Here is a 5,431-nt window from a genome sequence, read left to right as displayed (position 1 = left end):
GTAGTTTTAATGTCCAGTTGCATGCTTTTCAAATGTAAAATGCTAACGTATATTTTGTCTACTTAAAAATAGTGTCTTTTACCTCTGCAGATGTTTCCACCATTGAATATCTCCATTCCTATTCTATGCCAAACTGTCTCTTGACAACTTAAGTATGAAAAACAAATACTTGCATTTATTTTTTTTAATTTTGTGGTAAATATTTTAATGCTGAATTTTATATGTAATTAACATATTTTAACATATTTAATGTTGAGACATCATTATGCTTAAAAATAAAAAAAATGATCCATGTTAATGAAAAATGAACACAATAGCTTAAGTGAGATATAAAACTTCTAAGAATTAAGGGATTAAGTGTATGTTACTTAATAAAAAATGCTCATGCTTTATAAAGGATAGGTAAAGGACCATAGGTGCCTCAAAATATCAGAAAAATCTAATCATTCTTTGGAAGTCTCTAAGAGTGGGAAATTTAGGGTCAGTTTAGCATGAGTAATTAAAAAAAAAAAAAAATATTGTCATCTTTTAGATTTTTGTTTCCAGTCTTCAGAATTATTTTCCCAAGGTAAATAAATTTTTTCTCTGTCTGTTTATTGTATGCTCACTTTCTGGATGCCAGTGGGAGATAGGGCAGCAAGGAATATTTTCCAGGTTCATGACCGGAACCAAAATAACATTACCTGAAATGTGGAATTGTCTCCCCCACTGGGACTGGGAAAGCCAGGGAAAACCTTATGTATTTTAGCACCTTCTGTGATAATTTTTAGAATTTGGTATGCCACATTACAAATTTCACCTGGTGTCAGTCTACTGAGATGGCATATGGCCACAGCAGATGCTTGGCAACAACTTGACCTGGGACTGGAATTTCATTGTAAAGCTAAGCAATATTAGCACTTCTCTGTGTAGTTGATAATTTGACTAAAAATATATCTACTTATTATTCAGAGAGCATTATCTTGAACTTTTTGAGGATGCATGTTGTTTATAACAACAAAGCTTGCATAATTTGTACTGTTCAAAGAAGGTAATTGACCCTCATGAAACAATATTAATTCTCACATTTAATTATCTGTTTACTAGTGGCCTGGTGCACGAAATTTGTGCACGGTAGGGAGGGGAGTTCCTCAGCCCAGACTGCACCCTCTCCAATCAGACATCCCTCTTGCAATCTGGGACCACTGGCCCCTAACCGCTCACCTGCCTGTTGGCCTGATCTCCCTAACTGCTCTCCCCTGCCAGCCTGATCCCCCTAACTGCTCTTCCCTGCTGGCCTGATTGCCCCTAAGTGCCTCTGCCTCAGCCGCAACACCGTGGCTTTGTCCAAAAGGACATCTGGAAGGTCATCCAGAAGTTGTTCAGTCCAATTAGCAGATTACCCTTTTATTAGTATAGATTGATTTCAGAGAGGTAGGGAGAGAGAAACATCAATGATGAGAGAGAATCATTGATTGGCTGTCTCCTGAATGCTCAACACTGGGGATCAAGCCCACAACCCAGGCATGTGCCCTGACCAGGAATTAAACTCTGGGCCCTTCAGTCCTCAGGTGGAGGCTCTATCCACTGAGCAACACCGACCAGGGCTATACTTTCCCTTTCCACTGGGATGTGTTCTGTCTGCTGGAGCTGAAACACTGACACTGTCTCACTGGGGCAGAGTGGGGTGCACTGGGCAGCTCAGGGCAGAGTGGGGTGCACTGGGTTGGAGCAGGTGGAGCTCCCCAAAAGTTGGAGAGGGGCCTCGTTTAATAGCCGCACTGTTTCAGGGCTGTGCTGCCCCGCAGTTTAGCGGCCACACTGTTGGGCTGGGCCACAGTCAGCAGGAGTTTACACAACTGAGCTGTCTGCACAGATAGCTCCCTCCGCACCACACCCCCAAGCTGGGGGCTCCTCTTAGGGTTGAAGTGACACGGACCACCCTTGGAAATCAGCCACCTTGGAAAGAGAAGTAGGGAATCCTGATTTTAAGTGAATGCTCCAATTTCTTAAGTTGGCAACTAATGCGAACTTCAGATGTTTGGGCCAAACCACAGAGGTGGTCAGGCCTGGTGTCCAGGCCACTGGGCAGCACTGGGCTCCTCGGCAATGGTTGGTGGCAGGGCCAACCCAAACCCTCCATGCCCTGACCATGGCCTCCACCCGGGGTGCAGGCCACAGCCCCCACCACCATCCAAGCTGCCATCCAGGTGCACCTATGCTGGACCAAACCATCACCTAGTGCGGGACAGGGCATGCTGTTGTACAGAGCCATCACAGAGGGAGTGGGGGAGCTCCCGGCATGAGCACCCCTCCCTATGGAGCTGTCTGTTGCCTTGGAGCTGCTGATCCGAACCTTGCTGCGGGCTACAGGGAGAGCCACGCATGGGGAGCCAGTGCTGCGCTGCCACGGAGGAGAGACCAGAGGGCAGAACGCCATCTTGAGCCTCCGTTGTTGGGGTGACTTCACCCAAAGCCCGCGCCACCTAGATCCCAGGCTGGTCGGCCAAGAGGTGGGTCCGTTTTCCCGGAGCCCGGGGCTGGGAGCTGAGGCGGACCCGAAGTCTTCGGGGGCGGTTTGCAGGAGCCTAACCATGGCTCCTGCTCGGGCTGGGCGTGGAGTTGCATGTTGTCACCACGCATTGGGCGGTGGAGTATTGAGCAGAGCTCAGCCCAGCTGTAAGGGGACCCTAGGCGTCTGGGCAGGTGAAGGGGGTGGGGGCGTACTTGGGTAATTCTGGTATCACCCCACTTTTTTTTTTCATCCCACAAGAAGCCATAACTTTATTAATGATAGAAACAGTACAAATTTCAAACCAAGCTGCAGTAACTCTAATGAAACTCACAAAAAAAGGTGCACCTATTTAGATGGTTCCATTGTTAATTCCATAATAGCATTTACAATATCATTACTGTTGTTCTTCAGGGCTCGGACTGCCTCTGCTCTTGACACATTTGCTTGTGACATGACCAATTCTATGTCCTTAACGTCCACACCTGTTTCATCAGCCTCTGCCTCTTCCCTCTCCTCGTGTACAGTTGGAGTCTGTGTGTTTTCTTGAACGTTTGAGACAGCGTCACCTTGAACTTTGAATTTCTCAGCAGCTACTAGCTGTGCTTGCTGAGATGAAGCCTCAGTCTTGGCTTCCCCCAAAACTACATAGGTATCTGAAGCAGGGCTCTTGCAGACATCTGGCTTTGTGATGACAAAGAGGATATTCTTAGATTTCCGTATGGTGACCCTAGTAACCCCTGTAACCTGTCGAAGACCCAGTTTGGACGCAGCCTCCCGGGCCTTCTTTTCACTGGGCTCTGTTTTGCTTTACTGACTGGTTCTTCATGGATTTCAGCCGCCGCCGCCAGCTGGGCTTGTTGTGTGGGTGCCTGTGTGGAATCTGTTCTTCGAGCTCTGGTTCTGACGCATCACTCGGAGATTCTGTTCCAGACCCTGTCTCAGCCTGGGGCTGTGGCCACCCGTGCTCTGTAGCAGGGACGGTTTCTGTGGCTTCACCGGGCATTTCTTCTTCCACGCTCCTCTTCACTCCGCAGAGAGCAGACTTCCCATTTCCCAGGGGTTCGTCTTATTCCACGTTTCCAATCCCACACGGGCAGCAATCGGCACTGCGTTTGCACGTCGAGGGAGGAGCCCGGGCTGGCTCTGACCATGGGAGGCTGCGGACGCTTCTTTGAACCGCCTCCCTCCCACCGTTCACGAGGCCTGGGCTGGACCTGCAGGACTCCCGTTTGCTGACTTTCGGGAATCAAGAGGGAAAAGAGGGTGCCTTAAGCCACAAACACTCATCACAATAAGAACGATGTGTGCGTGTGTGGAGGGGGAGCGGGGGGCAGATTTCCAAGGCCGTGACCCCTAAACCTCCTACGGGTTATCCTGAAGCCGTTCCCAACAGCAGACATACTTCGCTGCAGCCCCCAACACCGCAAAGGCTCCCATCACGCCAGCCCCGGACTAACAGCCCGGCCTGCGGCCCTTCTGCCCCGCTTTTGCCAGGACGCCAATCGCAGACCCCATTCTGTCCGGAGACACCAAAGCCACCATTCCCAGGGTCGAGTAGGAACCGGGGGGCCACATGAAGCCTCTAACTCTCTTTAGGTCTCAGTCCCCAGGGGTGGCTTAGGCCGCAAGAAAGGCGGATGGTTGGGATAGAGTAACAGCGAAGACACAACTTACTGTGCAGGGAACGTGGAACCAAGATCCCCACTTGGTTTTAAACGCAAACCTGCCTTGGGGCACGGACAGGCCTGGAAGGTCTTTTTTCCTTCTGTCTGCTCACAGTCAAGTGCCTAGTGCTATGTAAGTGGACCTGGTGTGCCTGGTGTTTGGTCGTCCCTCTGGTCGCTTGGTCATCGGTTTTCATTTTTTTACTACATGCCTTCCGTGTGCAGTGATCACACTTCTTCTGGAGCAGGGCGGGCTCTAGTGACCTTGTGGAGCATCTAGGGAGGGGAAGCGGCCTCAGTGCCTGAGGCCGAGTTCCAGGAGGCCGTCGGTGCTTTCGGGATCATGCTGGCAGCACTGGTCCCTTGGTGCCTGGCCTGTCCTCTTGAGATTGACCCTGCAGGCCTACGAAGGGACCCAGTCCCCAGTTCTGCCCCGCCTCTGCCCCCAATTGATTGGAGTCTGAGGGCCAGGAGGAGGGACCAAGAGGTAGGCCTTCCAGTCCCTCGCCAGTCACCGCTGCCACTGATTGATCACCGCCTGCTCCCTCAGCTCCCTAGCCTGGCGTTTGGTCGAGCATTTGGTCGTTTTGGACATTATGCACCCTGGGTGTGTGTGTGTGTGTGTGTGTGTGTGTGTGTGTATATATAACGATAACCTAGTTCTCTAATCCTATCTAATAATAGAGTAATATGCAAATTAGGCATCACTCCGTGACAAAATGGCGGCCCCCATACACACAAGATGGCAGCACCCAGTCCCCTCAGCCCCACTGCTGGAGTGTCTGGCCTGTCTCACCAGCAAACAGAGCACTGAGAGCAGGGCATGGTTGCTTCCTTAGTGCTACAGCAGCGGGAAGCCGCCAGGCCCTGCACACACAGAGCCAGCGGAGGAGCAGGGCCTGTCGCCGCGGCCATTGGGAAGACGCCAGGCCCTGCGCACATGGAGCTGGCAGAGAAGCAGGGCCTGTCGCCATGGTGATCGGGAAGACGCCAGGCCCTGCACACACAGAACCGGTGGAGGAGCAGGGCATGGCGTCTTCCCGATGGTCACCGAGGCGATCGGGAAGACTCCAGTGCCAGCAGAGCAGGGCATGGAGGCTTCCTGATCTCGGCAGCCGGGAAGCCGCCAGGCCCTGCAAAGCCGGGCATGGCGGCCTCCTTAGTGGGGCAGTGGCAGGGAAGTCCCCAGACATGGCAGACAGAGCCCAGACAGCGGGGCTTGGGGGCTTCCTTAGTGGGCAGTGGCGGTGGGAACACCCCCAGGCCCTGCAGA

At 51.7% G+C, this 5,431-nt stretch overlaps 1 pseudogene; it reads right to left on the bottom strand.

Moving 5' to 3' along the window:
- Nucleotides 1–2,738: 2,738 nt before the first annotated feature.
- LOC103305295 (nascent polypeptide-associated complex subunit alpha-like) lies at nucleotides 2,739–3,497 on the bottom strand (annotated as a pseudogene).
- Between the last annotated feature and the right edge of the window lie 1,934 nt (nucleotides 3,498–5,431).

Source organism: Eptesicus fuscus, chromosome 4 (genome assembly GCF_027574615.1).
Source record: "Eptesicus fuscus isolate TK198812 chromosome 4, DD_ASM_mEF_20220401, whole genome shotgun sequence".
Taxonomy (NCBI): Eukaryota; Metazoa; Chordata; class Mammalia; order Chiroptera; family Vespertilionidae; genus Eptesicus; species Eptesicus fuscus.
The sequence above is the reverse complement of the archived record's forward strand: the minus strand, read 5'-3'. Positions and strand labels throughout refer to the sequence as shown.